The sequence below is a fragment of the Pteropus medius genome, unplaced genomic scaffold (assembly GCF_902729225.1).
Source record: "Pteropus medius unplaced genomic scaffold, Ma_sr-lr_union100, whole genome shotgun sequence".
NCBI lineage: Eukaryota > Metazoa > Chordata > Mammalia > Chiroptera > Pteropodidae > Pteropus > Pteropus medius.
Window position 1 is genome coordinate 8,595,705 of NW_024354911.1, and position 22,440 is coordinate 8,618,144.

Consider the following 22,440-nt stretch of genomic DNA (forward strand, 5'->3'; position numbering starts at 1 on the left):
CAGATCTGTGTAGTGCCTGATGGAGAAAGAAAGGTGAAATTTTTCACTTCTCATTGTTGGTTATCTACACTTTTCTCTCCCAGAAACAGCTACTGCCTTCTTGTTTCATTCATTCTCCTGAGAACTCTGCTTGAACTAGAGGTAAACTAGCTAAAGCTGAGTTAGAGAATTGTGATTGGTTAGGATTTCTTGATAGACATTTCGTATACTGCAGGTTGATTTAGGTTTAGATTTGTAATACCAGCTAGGCCACTGGGGCGGCCTCAAAATGGATATCTTTATATAGAATTAACTTCATCAGGTTCTACAGACTATTCTCAGCTCTCGGGGGATGGTCTAATTCTTTTTTTTTTTTTCTTTTACTATTTTTGCAAATAACTCTGGATCTTGACAGTATTTTTGCATCCTCTTTGGGAATGCCTCTTACATCCAAGGGGTCATTCAGTACTGCCAGTAATATTTTCTGTTTGTCCTAGCTGAAACCTGAAGAGATATTTGAAAAAATTTTTTGTTTTGTTTTTAAGTAGCTCTATGGTCAGAAGTTGGACAAACTAAAAACGGATATTCAGAACTTGGTAGGAATTATTTTTAAGGCCTTCGCCTAAAAATGAACTGTAGTCTATGGCCATGCTACCCTGAATAAGCCCGATCTCGTCTGATCTTGGAAGCTAAGCAGGAAACTAAGCAGGGTCGAGCCTGGTTAGTACTTGGATGAGAGATCGCCTAGGAAGATCAGGTGCTGTAGGCACAAAAAAAAATAAAATAAAATAAGAGATTGTAAGCTTATAAGTTCCTTGCAATCTATGAGGTCAACCAAGGGTTGCCTTGCCTAAAAAATAAATAAATAAATAGATAGATAGATAAATAAATAGATAAATGAATGAATGAATGAATGAATGAATGAATTTTAAAAAAATGAAACTGTATACCCAGGGAGAGGGGAAATAAAACATTCCAAAAGACAAATAGCTCTAAATCTAGAACATAGAGATCTTTTGATTTCTATCTTAGTTTCAAATCTTCTCCCTGATATAAAAAAAAAAAAAATTAAAGATAATTTAGTGAGGTAGTTGGCTCAAACCCTTGATAGCACTTAGTTGCAAACCAATGCTTTGAAGAATTAAAAAACAATTGTATAGCTTGTCTTATAAAGTGAGCCTTTAGAACAGAAAAAAACCACCTATACTATTTATCAATTTCAAAACCTTGCCTATTCATGTCAAAAGGCTAATTGGTATTGTAAAAATTCTAAACTTAGGAAACAAAGCTGTTAACCCATTTTTGATGCGATTCTTTTTACCACCCGCTGAATATATGTATAGAAAATAAACATGCAAAATGCTAAGCAAAGTTTCCTTCATGGATGTTTTAATGTGCACAATTACTTTGATGCAATCTGCTGTTTCTCTCAATTTTGTCTGCTATGCATTTGATTCTATTACAGTTGTACATTTTTTTCAATAGATAACATATTTCTTAAAAACACTCACATATATTTCTCAATATGTCTTTACTACATATTTTACCATCAAACACAAATTAGCCACCTCTTTAATATTCCCCCCATCCATCTACATTGTAATGAAAATGCTTAATCATTCTAGAAACTCAATTAGAAAGGATATATTTTGATGACATTAAAATCTTTCTTGCTGGTACAATTTGATTTTCATATTAGCCTACTTGTTTACAGAGTTAGAAAATTATATATAAGTTGATTTCATAAGTTCATTAATGATTTAATTAGTGATGTTGTAACTTGCTACAATGCATATACATATTATTTTAAACACTTTATCTATTATGATTTTAAACATTTTATCTATTATGATGACTGAATATCTTCATATAAAATCATCTTTAATGTTAGCAAAATGTGTTCTATTTTGTTATTATGATTATTTAGCACCATATTCCTGTGGTACTAGTGCATGACTCTCTAAAAGACCAATTATTATTACAGTCGTATAAGATTTCCGGAAATGGTTATTTCTCTGTGGAGGTGTTGAAATGATGAAAGGAGATTATCAAGAATCTTTAGTGAAGGCATTCTGAAAAATAGAGGGAGGAAGCTAAATCAAATCATTAAACAATTTTATATTGACTCTTCTTTCAATGTCCAAGATGTATAAAAAGAAACAAAAATCTGGTTTGCAAAGAGCTTTAAAAGTCCGATCCAATAATAAAGCACCAATTTAACTTGAAATGGTCTTTTTCCCACCCACTTATTCCTGAGAAAGGAAAGATGAGAAGGATTGATTGCAGAGCATAGTGTCAGCAAGTTGACACCTTCCTTTCTACAAATATTTAAAAGCTGTAATTTTATCTCTCATTCTTGATCTTCACTGCAACTCAGACTGGCAGCAGCAGGAGTCTCATTCTCAAAGTAATAGGTAGCTCCTTAAGCAAGCCAAACCATTTTTGGAAATACCCATCTTAAGAGTTTTGCAAACTAACCAATGGAACAAGAAGAGAAAAATGAATTCACTTTGAATATTGAGCTTAAAGCAAAAATACCAGACCCAAATGTGAAATACATAGTGGCTTGAGTATGTGTGTGAGATGTTTTAACTGAATGAATTTTTGCATTAGCCAGAGATAATTGACCCAAATAAAAACAATACAACTTTGTTAATTCTTTGTGTCTTACATCTATATAATTTAAATTTCAACAAAAGACTCTAAGGAGATGATTGTTATAAAACACTCTCTAAAGCATGTCAAGTGATGCAAATGACATTTTATTAGAAAAATAAAGTTTATTTTCAAAATTGCATTTTTGGCTTGTATCTGATTACCAAAGTAGTATATCACAGGTCATTTGATACTATAAAGAGCATAAAGAGAAAAATAATTCCACAGTTACTTGTAACTTTCAATCTTTTTACAAAATATTTATGTACTATTAATACAGAATAGGATATCAAACAGTAACCTGATATTTCTTGAAATAAAATGAGATCTTTTCACGTTATCAGATCTCTGGAAAGTTATTATTCAAGCATGTTTTTCTGTAATGTATGTAAACTTTCCTCTATTATTGGACTTCATATTTTTCTCTAAAATTTGCTTTTATAAACAATGTCTTTATAGATGCTTAAAATAATTTTCAGGACAAATTTTGTTATACATAATTTGAACCAAAAATGGTAACGCTATGCTTCAAATTCTTAATTTCCTTTTTTAAGTATTTTGCATAATGCTATATTAAAACCCAAACAATAATTTATATTTTTATCAGTTTATTTATATATTGCTCCTGAAATTTTTAAAAATGTATTTCAACCTCATATTATTTGATACATAAAGGATCGTGAATATTCTCTTCGTGGATACGATTTTACCTATATAAAATGACTCTTTTTCCCATTTAATAATTTTGACCCTCAATTCTTAATAGTATTATTAATAATAAATAATAATAGCACTATCAAGAGGATTTAGACTCTTCAGGGGAAGATAGTGGACTAGGTAAAAGCAGGGTTCGCCTCCTTCCAGGTCTGCATTGAAATTGCAGCCAAATTATAAAATAATCAGCATGGAGAATCACCTGAAGCTCTGCTGATCATAACATGTACATCTGATAATATAAAGAAAGAGCCACATCAAAGCTGGTAGGAGGGGCAAAGTCGTGAATCAGGCTGGACTTGCACCCCAGGAGGGAGAGAGAGGCTGCAGAGGCTCTCCTGAAGGAGATAGGGATCCTCATCTCATTTGGGAGCTCCCCAGTCTAGGGTCCCAGCCCAGGGACGAAGAGATTCAAATAACTCTGACTAAAAACCAGAGGGGATTCCGGCCATCTGGATGAGACAGAAGGAGAATGAAACCCTAGATGCCCCTTTGAAGGACCCATGCACAGGCTTTCTGACGTGCAGACACTCACCCGGGACACCAGCACTGGGTCAGAGACTTGTGCAGGATTCATATTGAGAAAGTTTGCATTACCTGGAGATGGAAGGATAGGTGGATGTACAGTTACCATTGTGCCTTAGTCCAGGCCTCCTATGAAGAAATCTATAGACCACCAGACTACACCAGCTTGACTATGCGGACCCCTCTCACAGGGCCATTCAGAAGCACTGGCCTGAGAAGATCAGCCTGCTCCATCTAACCTGCAAATTGCTTGGGGCTTTTGTTGCCCTATAGCTGCCACACCCTGCACCAATTCAGGGCCAAACATTTGCAGCAGGAAGCTAGCACTGCGAGCACCCATTTTGGAAACAGTTCCAGGCAAATCACTGCTGCCAACACGAACTTGGGCAGATCTCGGGGATCTGTTGGCCAGTCCCAGACAGCAGTTCTTCTTGCTGTGATCTGCGACTTCTGTGGGAACAAGTGAACAGTTACTGAAGTTGCACTGCACAGAAATTAGTGGCAGGCAAACCTCTGCTGCCTGCAAGAGCTGCAATATTGCACATGGGGATGGCAGGAGTCTGTGGGACGGCAGCCGGTCTCGCTGTAATCTGTGACTACAGTGGGAATGGCTGGGCACAGAAGTTGCAGTAAAACTGTGGCTGTATTGGCCTGACTGTCCTTGTCTCCCTGAGATCCCGCTTCATCAAAGCCACAAAGTGCCTGCAGCCCATTGACAGGCAGCCTCCCTTGCCCTGCTTGGTTCTGGGGGTGTGCATCCTGCACAGGCAACAGACCTTGGCTAGCACAGCGAGTGCATCTCAGGGAAAATAGAAGTGAGAAGACCACTGCTCCACGAGCTGCAATATCTCTTGAGAGAATCACAGGGTTCTGTGGGACTGCCCTAGAGAGCTACTTATCTCCATGTAATCTGTGACTACTGCAGAAACATGCAGATACAGAAACTGCAGAAAACTCAGGCTATTGGCCTGACAGTCCTTGACTTTCTTAGCTCCTGCCTCATCCAATACACAAGGTGCCCACTGCATGTTGATAGGTAGCTGCTCCTGACCTGGGGTGGCACATTCAGGCCTGAGGTGAGCAGCAGCTGACCTTGCTACAATTGGAAACTTATACAGGGAGCAACAGAGACAGTGCTGGCATGTAAACTGACACTGCAATGGCAAGTGGATATTTGCTCAATAGATCCTAGAGAACCCCGTGGTCCCTGCACCACCCAACATGCATATCACCCAGAAGCTCTTCCAATTTCAGACTTACAGGAAACTGATCTGCAGTGTCAGATCTTGAAGGACACTGTTCATTCTGCTGAATTTCCCTAGGTCAGGAATGGGGGATAACCAGACCACTGCCTACAGCGTTGTCTCTTCCACTTACGTGTAGGCAATAACCATCTGTGGATCGCTTTGTAGCTTCCACAAGGTATCCCTGAGCAATCAAAAGCAGTGGCTGACCTTGGCCTACTGGGGAGCCCCTCCCAGGGGACCACAAAACCAGCACACTAGACCACAACAGCAAATCTGGACTAGCCCCATTAGCGATACACACAAAGGGTGCTTGCAACAACTATACACAAGCCTTCTAGGGCAAATCTCACTCAGTAGGGTCAGCCCCCACACAGCAACCTTTACCCTGTGGATACAGCCAGTTCCCACAATTAGCCAACCTGAGTGTTAATCTCATTCATTAATGTACTAACAACAATAAAGGCCTGACAACAACAGAAGATCACACACAATCCATACAAAGATCACATCTAGAGCCCCCAGCATAGGAGATCCTGGGCCACACAAGACACCTTCTACATTAAGCCAACGGGCCAAGGCTGAGAGATTAAACAAATATTCCTGACACCTAGAAATGAACACAGAGAGGCTAATAAAATGAGAAAACAAAGAAACATGCCACAAATGAAACAACAGGAGAAAACTCCAGAAAATAAGCTAAAGGAAATGGAGGCAAGCAATCTACCAGAGACAGAAATCAAAATAATGGTTATAAAGATGCTCAACAAACTTATGGGGTGAAAGGATGAACACAATGAGAACCTCATCAGCATAAAAAAGGATATAGAAACCATAAAAACAAACCAGAGAGAAATGAGGAATATAATAAATGAAATGAAGAATACACTAGAAGGATTCAACAGTAGATTGGACGAAGCAGAAGATCGAATCATTGAATTGGAATACAAGATAGCAGAACAACTAAAAGAAAAAAGAATTTTTAAAAAATGAGGATAGTTTAAGAGGCCTCTGGGACAACATGAAGCGTAAAAATATCCGGATCATAGGAGTACTTGAAGAGGAAGAGAGAGAGCAAGGGACTGAGAATCTATTTGAGGAAATAATGACAAAAAACTTCCCTAATCTGGCAAAGGAATTAGACATACAAGTTCAGGAAGCATAAAGAGTCCCACATAAGAGGAATTCAGAGACCCACAGCAAGACACACCATAATTAAAATGCCAAAGGTCGAAGACAAAGAGAGAATCTTAAAGCAGCAAGAGAAAGGCAGCTAGTTACTTACAATGGTACCCCCATAAGAATGTCTTCTGACTTTTCAATGGAAACTTTGCAAGCCGGAAGGGACTGGCAAGAAATATTCAAAGTTATAAAAAAACAAGAATCTACAAACACAAATACTCTACCCAGCAAGGCTTATGATTAAAATGGGGTGAGATAAAGAGTTTCTCAGACAGGAAAAAGCTTAAGGAATTCATCACTAACAAGCCAGGATTACAAGAAATGTTAAAGGGTCTTCTGTAAAAAGAGAAGGGGTAAAAAAGAAAATAGAAATAATAAATACGAATAATAAAATGGCAGTAACTATGTACTTAGCAGTAATCACTTTAAATGTAAATAGATTAAATGCTCCAATGAAAAGATATAGGGTAGCTGAATAGATAAGAAAATAAGACGCATACATATGCTATCTACAAAAGACCCACTGCAGATCAAAGGACACTCACAGACTGAAAGTAAAGAGATGAAAAAAGATATTTTGCACAAATGGAAATGAAAAAAAAAAAAGAAAGCCAGGGTAGCAATACTTATGTAAGATAAAATAGACTTTTAAACAAAGGCTATAATAAAAAACAAAAAAGGGCAGTACATAAAGATAAAGGGATTGATAAATCAAGAGGACATAACCCTAGTAAACATATATGCACCCAACAAAGGAGCACTTACATACATAGAGCAATTACTGACTGACATAAAAAGAGAGATCAACAATAACACACTCATAGTAAGAGAATTTAACACCCCATTGACATCAATGGAAAGATCTTCTAGGCAAAGAATCAAAAAGGAAACAATGGGCCTAAAAGACACACTAGACCAGGTGGATTTAACAGATATTTTCAGATCATTTTACCCCAAAGCAACAAAATATACATTCTTCTCAAGTGCACATGGAACATTTTCAAGGATAGACCACATATTAGGACACAAAACAAGTCTCAATAGATTTAAGAAGATCATAATCATATTAATCATCTTCTCAAATAACAATGGTATGAAACTAGAAATCAAATACAAGAAAAAAAGTTGGAAAATACACAAACGCCTGGAGACTAAATAACATGGTTAAACAATGAATGGATTAACAATGGGTTCAAGGAAGAAATCAAAAGATACCTAGAGACAAATGAAACTAAAAACACAATGACTCAAAATTTATGAGACACAGCGAAAGCAGTCCTAAGAGGGAAAGTCAGAAATACAGATCTACCTCAAGAATCAAGAAAAAGCTAAAATAAACAATCTCACTTCACATTTAAAAGAACTACAAAGACAACAGCAAAAAAAAAAAAAAAGTTCAAAATGAATAATAGAAGGAAGAAAATAATGAAGATCAGAGCAGAAATAAACAAAATAGAGTTTAGAAAAACAATACAAAAGATTAATGAAATCAAGAGATGGTTCTTTGAAAGGATAAACAAAACTGACAGACCCTTAACCAGACTGACTCATTAAGGAAAAAAGAGAGGAGACTTAAATAAATAAAATCAGAAATGAAAGAGGAGAAATATCCACGGATTCCACAGAAATACAAAGGATCATAAGAAAATACTATGAGCAATTATATGCCAACTAATTGGACAATGAGGAAGAAATGGACACATTTCAGAAACATACAATCTCCCAAGACTGAGTCAAGAAAAAACAGAAAATCCGAACTTATTGATTACTACCAGTGAAATATAATCAGTAATCAAAAACCACCCAAAAAACAAAACTCCTGGACCAGATGGCTTCATAGGCAAATTTTACCAAACATTCAACGAATTAACGCCTATTCTTCTCAAACTATACCAAAAACTTCAAAAAGAGTGAAGGCTATCTACCTCTTTTTATGAGGCTACCATTACATTGATTCCAAAACCAGACAAATACATTACAAAAAAAGAAAACCATAGGCCGATATCTCTTATGAACATTGATACAAAAATCTTCAACAAAATATTAGCAAAACAAATTCAGCAATACATTAAAAATATCATACAGCACGAATAAGTTGGGATGCATACCAATTCGATCATGATCCTGGGATGCAAAGTTGGTACAACATCCAAAAATCAATTAATATGATACACCACATTAACAAATCAAAAGATAAAAACCATATAATCATATCAATAGATGCAGAAAAAACATTCGACAAAATCTAGCATCCATTTATGATAAAACTCTTACCAGAGTGGGGATAAAGGGAATATACCTCAACATAATAAAGGCCATATATGACAAACCTACAGCTACCATCGTACTCAATGAGGAAAGGCTAAAAGCGTTTTCCCTAAGATTAGAAGTAAGACAAGGATGACCACTTTCACCACTCTTCTTCATCATTGTATTGGAAGTCTTAGCAACAGCAGTAAGACAAGAAAGAGAAATAAAGGTACCCAAATTTGAAAGGAAGAAGTAAAACTCTCATTATTTGCCAATGACATGACACTATATAGAGAGAAACCTAAAGAGTCCTTAAAAAAACTGTTAGAACTGATCAATGAATTCAGTAAAGTAGCAGGTTACAAAATAAATATTCAAAAGTCAGTGGCATTTTTATATACCAATGATGAACTTTTGGAAAGAGAAATTAAGAAAACAATCCCATTTACAATTGCATCATAAATAATAAAAAACCTGAGAATCAAATTAACCAAGGAGGTAAAAGACTTATTCTCAGAAAATTATGTCATTGAAAAAAGAAATTGAAGAAGATACAAATAAATGGAAGCATATATCATGCTCATAGGTAGGAAGAATCAACACCATTAAAATGGCCATATTACCCAAAGTAATCTATAGATTCAATGCAATCTCTATCAAAATACCAATGACATTTTTCAGAGAGCTAGAACAAATAATCCTAAAATTTATATGGAACCATAAAAGACCCCAAATAGCCATGGCTATTCTTCTTGAGAAAGAAAAGCAATATTGGAAGTATCATACTACCGACATCAAACTATACTACAAGGCCACAGTAATCAAAACAGCATGGTACTGGCATAAAAATGGATACATTGATCAATGGAACAGAATAGGGAGCCCAGAAATAAATCACTTAATGTATGAAAAAGGAGGCAAGAATGTACAATGGGGTAAAGGAAGTCTCTTCAATAAATGGTGTTGGGAAAATTGGAAAGATACATGAAAAAAAAAAGAAACTGGACCATCTTCTTACACCATATACAAGAATAGATTCAAAATAGATTAAAGACTTAATTTAAGATCCCAAATCATAAAACTTCTAGAATAAAACATAGGCAGTAAACTCGATATTGCTATCAGTATTTTCTTTTTGGATATATCTCCCCGGGCAAGGGAAAAAAAAGAAAAAATAAACAAATGGGACTACATCAAACTAAAAAGTTTTTGTACAGCAAAGGAAACAATCAACAAAACAAAAAGACAACCAAATGATTGAGAGAAGATATTCACTAATGATACATCTGATAAGAGGTATCCAAAATATATAAAGAATTCATACAACTCGACAACAAAAAGCAAACAATCCAATTAAAAATGGGCAGAAAACTTGAACAGATACTCCTCCGAAGAGGAAATAGAGATGGCAATAGACATATAAAAAGATGCTTACGGTCACTAATCATCAGAGCAATACAAATAATACCACAATGAGATATCACCTCACACCTGTCAGAATGGATATCATCAATAAATCATAGAATGACAAGTGTTGGTGAGGATACAGAGAAAAGGGACCCCTCGTACATTGTTGGTGGGATTGGAAATTGGTACAGCCAAAAAAATAAAAATGGATATAGCTTTTGATCCAGCAATTGCACTCCTTGGTATTTATCCAAAGAAAAGCAAAACAATATTTTGTAAAGATCTATGCACCCTTGTATTTACGACAGCACAATTTACAATAGCCAAGACATGGAAGCGAGCTAAATGCCTATCAACAGATGATTGGATAAAGAAGTTATGGTTCATATACACAATGAAATATTACTCAGCCATTAAGAAAAATGAAATCCTACCATTTGTAATGACATGGATGGAATTGGAGGTTATTAGGCTGAGTGAAATAAGTCAGATCGAGAAAGTTAAATATCATACGATTTCAATTATATGCAGAATCTAAAGAACAAAAAGAACAAAATAACCAAAAACAGACTCACAAATATAGAAGACAATCTGGTTAGAGCCAGAGGGAGGGCGTTTAGAGGGTTGAGAGATTGAGATGAAGAGTTAAAGAAGTACAAATTTGTAGCTGATAGATGCTCACAGAGATGGGGAGCACAGAATAGGGAATGCAATTAGCATTAATATATCGGCTAGGTGGAGAGCCAGAGGAAAAAAAGAGCAATTAGGGGGATTATTTTGTAAACTATATAAATGTCTAACCAATGTACTGTATACTTGAAACTAATAAAATTTAAAAAAAAAAAGAGGATTTAGATTGAGTTTGAGAAATACTTATATATAATTATGCTTCTTATCCATCATTTATTTGCTTTCATGTGTAAGAAGGTTTTCAAGGCATTCTACTATCTTTTCTTCTAATTGTTTTCCAGCTTTACTATTTTTCCACAGGCAGACAATTTCAAATAAAAGAATCTTTTATCTAATAGGTATGATATGTCCTATAACTTGTAGATTTTGCTGAGGGTCTTGGCATGTAGATAATATACTTGTTTCTTCTTTATACAAATAGCACTACATTTTTCTTACTTTTATATTAATACCATCAATTCAAAAAGAATGATCTTGAGAGGAGAGTAGCATTAAACACGTAAGCTCAAGCTCCCATTTTTGATCATTAGTCCAAATAAACTATTTTTTCAAAGAGAATAATAATGCAAATAGGATAAAGTGTTCAATTCATGCCCATAAAAAATATTTATTATTTTATCAACTATGTCCAGATAATTTTGGCTTTAAATAAAAATGAGAGAAAAAAAGATTTTTTATAACTACCTTATTATTTCTTAAATATGTGAATAGGCAGATCTCTGAAGATTTCTATTCTGATCTTGTGCTGTCTCTATATATGTGATCCACTCATGTGATCTGGAGTGGGGAGAAACTGTGTTAAGGAAGGTCTAATGGTTTGCTTCTAGCATTCACACTGTCTCAGAAATACACACATACATGTGTATGTATTTATATCTATCTTATCACTTTCCAATCCACCATATCTATTCATAGGTGATGTATATAAGTATTTCTCCTCAAGTCAATAAGAATATATAGTTTTTAAAATAAACTTGCTTGTAAATTTAAAATACAGGCATACGATAACTCCATTATTACAAAAGCAGACTTTGTTCAGGAAAAACCTGTAACTAATGACATGGTAAAATTCGATATTAATTATTTTTCTTTTATGTACCTTACTTTCTTACTTGCTATATAATGAGATGATCTTGTAATCTTCCTTAAAAAGAAAAAAAAATTGACAATTTATTTTATTCATAAGTTATTTTCTCTAATTATTGTTGCATTTATTTATGTATTTGAAAATATATTTACAACCAAACTACTTCTAAATATCAATCAATATAGAGTCCTCAACAATATAGAGTGAGAGATTGAATACTTTTTGTTCTCTGGAACTTTTTTCTCACTCACTGCTCATCTGAAAATTGTATTCACATTTTCTGGGATCCTGTGTGTAACCAAGTGGAGCTTAAGCTTGCTTTGACTTAAAAACTGCAGAAAAAAAACCATGTCAAAATTACAACTAAAGTACAGAACAACCATCATTGAGAATCGCCTGAAGTCTAGCTGAACAAAAGTCCTACAACTAAGGATATACAGAAGAAGCCACATCAAGGCTGGGAGGAGGGGCTGAGACATGAAATAGACTGGTCTCACATCCACATGAGTTGATTAAAAATCAAAAGGAATATTTTGGCTGCACAGATCCCCACTGAGGAGTAAAGGGTCCTAGCCCCACACCAGCTTCTCCAGCCCAGGGGTCCATGCTAGGAAGAGGAGTCTCCACAACTTCTGGCTTTGAAAACCAGCAGAGATTGTGGCTGAGCAAGATGGAGTACGACTGGAGTCCCAGACCTTCCTCTTAAAGGGCCCACATATGGATTTACTCACTGACAGATTTATTCTCTCTGACCTGCAGCACTGGAACAGCAGCTCAAAAGGCACCAGAGACATAAAGGGAGGAAATCAATTATTTATGTTTGGAACCGGAGGGGCAGCTTTCTCCCAGACAGATATACTGGCAGAGTCCATTGTTCTCTTGTGGAGCCCTCTCTTCACACAGAGTGCAAATACAGGCAGGAGTCATATCTGAGTCTCCATCAACCTGGCTAACACCATTTCTCCTGCCCTGGTGATTACTTGAGACCATGCCATACCCAACTAGCAGGTCCACCAAAGCCTCTTCCAGTGGCTTTTCCATAAAGACGGCCTGTCTTGGCTCATGCTACAGACTTTTCTAAAATCTCTCAAAGGTTCACAAACCCCAAAGACTTAGCATCTGGCCTCAGTGTGCCCCATAACTCTTGCAATGCAATCACAATTCTGGCAGTAGTGGCAAGTGGCCTCAGTTTACAGCTTAGCCTCTCCCAGACACCTCCAAGCCCAACGGAGCTAGCAAATATCTTTAGATCACTTTGTAGCCTTTACCAAGTGGCCCCAGGTAGGGAACAAGTAGCAGCTAAACTTGGCCTGCAACATAGCCCTATCCAAGAGGCCCCAGAACCAACATACCCGATGGCCGACTTCAGACCACACAAGAGCACCCATCCCCCAACCATCTCCACAAATGACACACCCAAAGGGCAAACAGGGCAGGTACCAGAGCCATGACAAAGCAAAATTTGCTTTGCAAGTTCAGCCCCTGCACAATAGTTCTTCCACTATAGTCATATCCAGTCCTCACAACCAATCAACCTGAATGTCAGTTCCTCCCACTAACATGCAAACAGCAACCAAAGTTCAACTATGACAAGGGAGCATACACAACCCACACAAGGGATACACTTGGAACACCCAGCTCAAGTGAACAGGGAGATTGCCTCTGGACCCCACAGGACACCTACTATGCAAGGCCACTCTACTAAGGCCGGGAATCATAGCAGCCCTACCTAATAAATAGAAACAAACACAAAGAGGCAACCAAAATGGGGAGACAAAAAAAAATGCCCTAAATAAAAGAACAGGACAAAGATACAGAAAAAGAATTAAATAAGAGACAAGCAATCTACCAGGTGCAGAGTTCAAAATGCTAGTTATAAAGACGTTCAATGAGCTCAATGAGAACATCAACAAAGAGATAGAAAACATAAAAACAAAGATAGAAAACATAAAAATGTCAGAAATGAAGAATTCAATAACTTAAATGAAAAATACATTAGAGAAAATCAACAGTATATTAGATGAAACAAAGAATCTAATCACTGATTTGGAAGGTAGCAGAAACACCCAATTAGAACAGTAACGAGAAAAAAATAATTTTAAAAATGAAGATATTTTAAAGGGCCTCTGGGACAACATCAAGCATAACATTTACATTCAGGGGTTACCAGAAGGAGAGAACAAGGAATTAAAAACCTATTTCAAGAAATAATGATGGAAAACTTCCCTAAACTGGCAAAGGAAATAGACATATAAGCCCAAGAAGTACAGAGAATCCCAAACAAGATGAATCCAAAGAGGTCCACACCAAGACACATAATAATTAAAATGCCAAAGATTAAGACAAAGAGAGAATCTTAAAAGCAGCAAGAGAAAAACATATAATAATTTACGAGGGGGCTCTTATAAGATTGTCAGTTGATTTCTCAACAAAAAAAATTTGCAGGCTGGAAGAGATTAGCACAAAACATTCAAAGTGATGGAATAAAAGACCTATAGCTAAGATGACTCTACCCAGCAATGCTATCATTTAAAATCAAAGGAGAGATAAACAGCTTCCCAGACAAGAAAAAGTTAAAAGAGTTCAACATCAAATCAATATTATAAGAAATGTTAGAGGGATTTCTTGAGGAAGAAGAAAAAGAGGAGGAGGAGGAGAAGGAAGAGGTAAAAATATGAATAATAAAATGGCAATAATTACACATCTATCAACAATTACTTTAAATATAAATGAATTAAATGCTCCAATCAAAAGATAGGGTGGCTGAATGGATGAGGAAACAAACACTTTACATATGCTGCCTATAAGAGACTCATTTCAGATTGAAAGACACACAGACTGAAAATAAAGGCATGAAAAAAGATATTTCATGAAAATGAAAATGGCAATAACAACAAAAAGCCAGAATTGCAATATTTATACCAGACAAAATAGACTTTAAAACAAAATCTATAACAAGTGACAAAAAAGGACCCAGTAATCACCCTTCTGAATGTTTTTCTGAGGAAACCCAAAACACTACTTTGAAGGGACATGTGAGTCTATATATTTATTGCAACATTATTTACAATAGACAAGATATAGAGGCAACCTGGGTGTCCATCAATAGATAAATGTATAAAGAAGAGATGGTACTTATATACAATAGAATATTGCTTAGTCATAAAGAAGAATGAAATCTGGACATCTACAATAACATAGGTGGAACTAGAGGGTACGGTGCTAAGTCAGACAGAAGTAGATAAATGTCATATTATTTCACTTATATATGGAATCTAGACAATAGGATAAATAAACAGACAAAACATTGACAGACACATAGATGCAGAGAACATTTTGATGATTATCAGATGAAGGTAAGGATGAGGATGGCTGAAGGGGAAAGGGGATTAAGAGGTACCAGTGATGGTTACAGAATAGTCATGGGGATGTAGAGCATAGCATAGGGAATATAGTTGATAGTATCATAATAACTGTGTATAATATCAGATGGGTGCTAGATTTATTGGGGTGATCACTATGTGGGTTTTGTAAATGTCTAACCACTGTGTTGTACACCTGAAACTAATATAATGTGGTATGACAACAGTAATCAAATAATGAAATTCTAAAAAATAAAAATAAAATAAAAAATACAGCAAGAATACTAGCTCACTATCTCAAAGTTCTCAAAATACCTAAAGAATAATATAATTAATGACACTAACATTTTAAATTGACTAGAAATTTTGAATAAGGACTATTATTGACTCACAAAAGATCATGATATTAATAATATATTTGTATTGTAAAGTACTTTGTTGGATAAAGACCAGAAAATAAAATAAAATATTAATGACATAAAAAAGACAATATATGAAATGTATTTTATTAGTGTATTTTGTTCAGAATGTAGACTTTCCAATAAAAAAATAAAATATCAACTTTGACACTTTTAACTGTGACATGGTACACACATGGATTTGCCATTTTTTCTCACCTATAAGAGGGTATTTAAAACATAATTTTAAATATAATGGTATTATGAAATGAAATAATGTAGATTGTATAGCATATAGTAAGTTCTCAATAACTTATTATCACATATAAACACAACAAGACAAGATTAGATTTCTTTTATTTTATTTAATATTAGTTTCAGATGTACAGTACATTTATAAAATTTATGAAGTGATCCCCCTGATTTCTCTAGCACCCATCTGACTCTACAAGTAGCTATTATAATACTATTGACTATATTCCCTATGCTATACTATAAATCCCAGCGACTTTAGTTTTGTAACTACTAATTTGTACTTCTTCATCCCTTCACCTTTTTCACCCACCCCCCAAACACCTCTTCCCTCTGGCATTCACCAGTTTGTTCTCTGTATCTGTGAGTCTGTTTCTGTTTATATATATAGTTTGTTCATTTATTTTGTTCCTTAGATTCTGAATATAAGTGAAATCACATGGTATTTGCCTTTCTTTGACTTACTTCACTCAGCATAACACCCTCTAGGTCCATCCACCTCGTCGTAAATGGTAAGATTTCTTTTTATCATGACTGGGTAATATTTCATTGCGTATATGTACCATAACTACTCTATCCTAATCATCCATCGATGGGTCCTTAGGTTGCTTCCATAGCTTAGCTACTGAGAATAGCACTGCAGTGAACATTAGGGTGCATAAATCTTTATAAATTTAGTGTTTTGGTTTTCTTTGGATAAATACCCAGAAGTGGAATTCCTGGGTCAAAGGTAGTTCTATTTTTTATTTTTTGAGGAACCTTCAAATTATTTTCCATAGTGGCTTCTAATTCGCAATCACACCAACAATGTATGAAGGTTCCCTTTCCTCCACATCTTCACCAGCACTTGTCTTTTATTGATTTATTGATGATAGGCATTCTGACAGGTGTGAGATGAAATCTCATCATGGTTTAAATTCACATATATCTGATGATTAGTGATCTTGTGCATCTTTTCATATGCCTATTGGTCATCTCTTTAGAGAAATACCTATTCAGGTCTTCTGCCCATTTTTCAATTGGATTGCTTTTTTTCTTGTCAAAACAAGATAGATTTCTTAAAACTGTGATCTCTTCTGGAGAATTTGAAACATATTTAAATTCTCAGTAATGCAGACTTTTTAGAATATATTTATTTTCACTATATTTGCATTAGCATAATAAATTAAATATAATTATTTATATAAACTGTTAAATATGGCATAATTTTTTTTTAATTTGAGAAGATAATGGTTGTCACATTTAAAACAAAGTATAAGAATTAAACTGAGACATCTTATTTAAATCTTTTACTTTTATTTTTAAAGTAACTGTAGTTAACTATACATATCATAAAATATACTTTATTATTTGCTTACTTTTTGTACCATAATGCCCTTTAATTAAGAACATTTCCAGAGGACTATAACACCAAAATTTTACTTTTCTAATTAAAAGAAAAAGCATAGTAAACTGTTTTATTAGTAATGTGAATGACATTATTAAGAGCAGATAATGATTTGGGAAAGTAAACTAAGAATAGGATGAACTAGAGCAGCAGTCTCCAACCTTTTCAGGACCAGGCACCAGTGTTCCTATGAGAATCTAAGGCCTGGTGATCTGAGGTGGAGCAAAGGAGATGATGCTAGTGCTGGGGAGCAGCTGCAAATACAGATGAAGCTTCGCTCACTGACCTACCAATCATCTCCTGCTCTGTGGCCCAGTTCCTAACAGGCCACACACCGAAACCCGTCCTCGATCTGGGTTCGGAGACCACTGAACTACAGCACACAAAGCAAAAACAAAGCACACAGTAATTCATTGTTGAAAGTGGATAGATTTTATGGTTGCCAAATACTTTTACATAGATACATAAGGTTTTGCTATTGTTACATATTCTAAAACTCCACATCTCAAAATTGGAGAATGTATAATTTAATGTCATATAATAGAATGTCATATAATAGAAAAAAATTGAATGTTTGTACATGTGTGTATGAATGAGGAGAGAGAGAGAGAGAAAGAGAGAGAAGAAATGTAAATGTAAATATACATTCATAATAGTACAGAGAATTCATTGTGGTGTTATTTTTTAAAGCAATGGAGAGCAAAATAACTGAAATCGACAACATAATCAGGCTGGCTAGATGGTTTATAATAGATTTATACAAAGAATTATTATGTAGTCAATAAATATATGCAAGATTTATTATTAAGAAAGGGGAAAAATAAGGGGGCAAGCTGTGGAACAGTTTGTATTATATATTGCCATTTGTAATATCCACCTAAAATTTTAGAATCCTTTCAGAATCTGAGTAATCAGTTTTGAAGGTTACTTGGTAAGCTAGGCATGCATATTCTGTAAGAGTAAGAGTAAGTGTTTCTATTCCAGGTTGCAGCAATTATTACAGTAAAGGCATATATAATGCTTAATTTCTTTTTTGGAATGTAGGATGTATAAGAAACTCTAAAGAGTGGGAAGTTAAAAATAAGATTTTAATTTTTATTGGTATTAATATTTGAATTTTTAAAACTTGTTTAAGTTTCAATGAATAATTTAGTTTTTAAAATAAAAGATCTTACAAAAATATTATTTATTTTTATCATTAATTAAAATGTTTTAGTGTCTACTAGACAGATATTTTAATACAAATCTGAATTTTTCCAGCTTTAATAAAAGGCTACTATCAATCAAGAATTAAAAGTTTCTCTCTTAGCAACTTTCAAATATAGAATATAATATTAGTAACTATGGTCACTATTCTATACATTTCACAATATATACTTATAGAGAATCGTTATGTTCTACATCTGAAACTAATATATATCAACTATATTTCAATAAAAATAATTAAAAGTTTAATAATTGCTATATTTTCTAAGTTACCTTTGTTACATAAAAACAAATTCGTTTTTTCTTCTTACAATTCTTTTATCATGAAAAAGGTGAATATAAGGAAAATATGTAGTTCTGTAAATCCATAGAGAGAATCCATAACAAAATTTAAAGACTGATCATATCCTGTTATAATTTCAAAATACTCTCTAGAACTAAAATACTTCTAAAATAGATGTGAAAACATGCTAACACAAAAGGATTTATTTCTAACAATCTTCTGCTACATAAGTCAGTGTCAGGTTGACAGGCTTTGGCACAGTGAAGCCGAGACTAATAGATTCACATTGACCTTTGTGAGATTTTCAAAAGTGGTTTTCATTCCTACTAAAAAAGAGAATAAAAGATTATTGTCGATACACACATATACAGGACTAGACTCAAATAGCTCTAATGAAATAGAAATATCTGTACTAATCAGAAATTTTCTACAATATAAATAGAAATGTAACATGTTAAAATGATCCTAAATGCACATATTTATTAGTCTCACCAAATGTACATAAAGACATGTTTATAGAAACATGAGAGTCCATAGAAGCATACATGTTTAAGAAACAGCATATTTACACTGGTCAAGATGGCAGAGTAGGTAAATATTGTGTTCGTTTTCTCTCACGACCACATCAAAATCACAACTAAACTGCAAGAGAACCATCAATAGGAGTCGCCTAAAGTCTTGCTGAACAGAAGTCCTAGAACTGAAGATACACAGAAGAGGCCAACTCAAGACTAGTAGGAGGGGCAGAGATTGGAAAAGGGCTGGTCCCACAACCATATATAGCAGGTGAGAATTGGGAGTGATATCTTGGAGCAAGGGGTCCTGGCTCTCCAGTTCAGGCTCTCCAGTCCAGAAGTCAGACAAAGACAAATGCCATATAATTTCACTTACTTGTGAAATCTATAGAACAAAATAAACAAACAAAACAGAAACAAGCTCATAGATACAGAGAGTATTTTGATGGTTGCCAGATGGCAGGGCAGTTGTGGGGGTGGGTGAAAAAGGTAAAGGGATTAAGAAGTACAAATTGGTAGTTACAAAACAGTCATGGAGATGTAAAGTATAGCATAAGGAATATAGTCGATAATATTGTAATAACTATGTATGGTGTTACATAGGTACTAGATTTATCAAAGAGATCACTAATATAATATTACATACCGACTGTAATTGAAAAATAAAAAAGTTATTTAAAAAGACAATAAGAGCATATTTACAGAAACATTAGAGAACTTAAAGTGAGTAGATATATTGGTAAATTTATTTATTTACAGAAGGCACCTGCTATCTACAAGGCTCCAGGTAAAGCTGTGGGCATCAGGTAGGTGCTGTGTCAGTGTAGGTTACCTGGAAATTGCCTACCAGCTAAGGAGATTGTATGCTATTGAATTCTTATACTGAATATACGTATGTGTTTGTGTAGGGAATGTATAAATAAGCATCATGGGGCAAAGCTTCAAAATATAATCTCTTAAAGTGAGAAATCTATCTCCACAATCTCAGGATTGAATTTCCCTCTTTGTTAATAATTGTGAAGGGTCTGAAATTTTACCCTGTTTGCATGTTACAAATTGGCCTGCCATGATCTCGCAGATATTGACAGATGTCACAAGATTCCTGGCCTAGAAATAAACACCTTTATTACTCATGGCACAGCAAGCAATTTGAGCATCATGTTTATATTCTCCTTGCCTTTCAAATCCCACGAAACTGATGCTCAGATAAATGCTGCACATACAGTGGCTTGGCATTATAGCTGAAGAATCCTGTGCTTAGGACACCCCAATATTTTCAAGGGAGCTGCTAGTAAATCTGCTTAAACTTTGGTTCAGAGGAAGATGTTGTCTTTATCTCGAACAGCAAATAATTCTGAACTTTGCCCTAAAGAAGGTACTATCTTTGGAAGATGTGCAGAAGTATGAGAGGCCCTTGGAGAACTATCTCTCAACACATTGTTCCTGGATAATCTTCTGACAATAATAAGAATACTAATCTTTTGAAAGAAGTTTTAAATTATTTCTCGTTAGAATATAATTCCACCTATGCTTTCTCACTGTTAGATTTGTCTGAGATTTCATGATACAGATAATTCTCTTACCTATACAGAAAGAACTTGTTTGAAATATTCTTCCAACTTCAGTAAATATCATTTCTCAAGAATCTGTTGAATGAATGATCCATGGAACAGAATATCAGCCTCTACTCAATTAGTATTCAATTCTTAGATTGATTCCACTAAGTTTCTTTCCAGATTGGATTTTTCTTTTTTTATAATGACACATGTAAACTGTTAAGTATTGGATAGCCTTTTACTCTAATTATAGTCTGGAATTATAATAAATAATAATCTGACTACAGAATGTTATTGAAGTCATTCTAATATTTATTCTGTCAATATCAAAAAAAGTGGGAATATATTCTAAAATATATAAAAATATTTTTTAAAAAAATTATTTTTGCCACTCCCTGGGGAGTCATATATCGATATATGTATATACCTAGACCATAAATGTCTACCTTTAAATATGTTTGTAAGTTCGCCCATGTTAAAAATGGGAGGTTGAAAGATTTAACAATATTTAAACATAATAGATAAGTCACCTAATAAGTACTTCACTAAAAATGTTGAAAAGGCTTTGATATTATTTACTCTTTGATTTTCTTTCTAGGAAAATTAGCATAATCTTTGAATAGTAATGGCAACTATTTAGCTCTTTATAGATCTTATATTCTTCTGTTTCTTCTTCCATTCCTTATTCTCATGATAATTGCTACAATTTACATAAATTGGTTGCCAAATATTCTTTTTTCACCTAAACTTTATATTTTCCCAGGAAAATTAATAGACTATAACACTGTGTCTCAAGAGGACATTCACAGTAAAGAAGATAAGAATAGGCCTGAAATGAAGTAGTTGCTTTTTGGATAATCAGATGAGGCATAGTGGTCAATAAATGAAACTCCAATAGAATATTTCAGAGAATAAGCAAAAGGAGGTATAGAATACTTTATTAGTGGATACCTTTTGTTTGAATTTAGATGAACAAACATTTATTCCATTTTTAAATGTTATATGAGAACAATAAAAATATTGTTCCCTTTTTATATATTTAGAACAAAAAGTGTTGTGTTCGTTTTTAAACATGCAGTTTACTGATGGCAGTCAAGCTATACAAAAGAACGAGGCTATAGTAAACTGAGTATAGTCACAATCTTTTTTCCCGACTTAACCTGTAATCCATATGTATTTCACTTTTTCTATGGTCTTTTTGTGTCTAACCATTTCACACTTTTCTATTCTGTTCTTTTTGTTTCTTCAGTCTGAGAAATTACCTGCTGGGCTCTCTGGGGTCTCAATTATTCCTGCTCTAATTTCTGGACTTTATATAAGCATTTTAAAAATGGCTCAATGACTCCTTACTTGAGCTTCAATAATTACCCCAGCAATATCCATGTCCTTGTGATTTCCTTAAAAGAAACAGAAGAGTCTCCAAGCTCTGCAATGTGGCTCTGAGATATTAATACCATTCAAGACCAGATAGTCACAAAAAGTGATGCCCTTAATGTTTAAACTTTTTATTTGTAAGAAGAAATGTAATAGAATGAAATGAATACAGGATTTGGTTTTACATGGACTGAAGGACAGTTTACTGTTAAAAAAGATGTGGTTAGGATAACCAGGTTGTATAAGCAATGATTGTGCAAATTTTAAGTTATCTCTGAAAAGTAACAGAATGAAGTCATAAATAATAACTCAGAAGGAAAAAAGACAGTATTTTTTATAGTTGAGAGAAAGTCTCTTTGTTTTCTGTGGTACAA

At 34.4% G+C, this 22,440-nt stretch overlaps 1 pseudogene; it reads left to right on the forward strand.

Moving 5' to 3' along the window:
• Positions 1–617: 617 nt before the first annotated feature.
• LOC120597959 (uncharacterized) lies at positions 618–748 on the forward strand (annotated as a pseudogene).
• Positions 749–22,440: the final 21,692 nt, after the last annotated feature.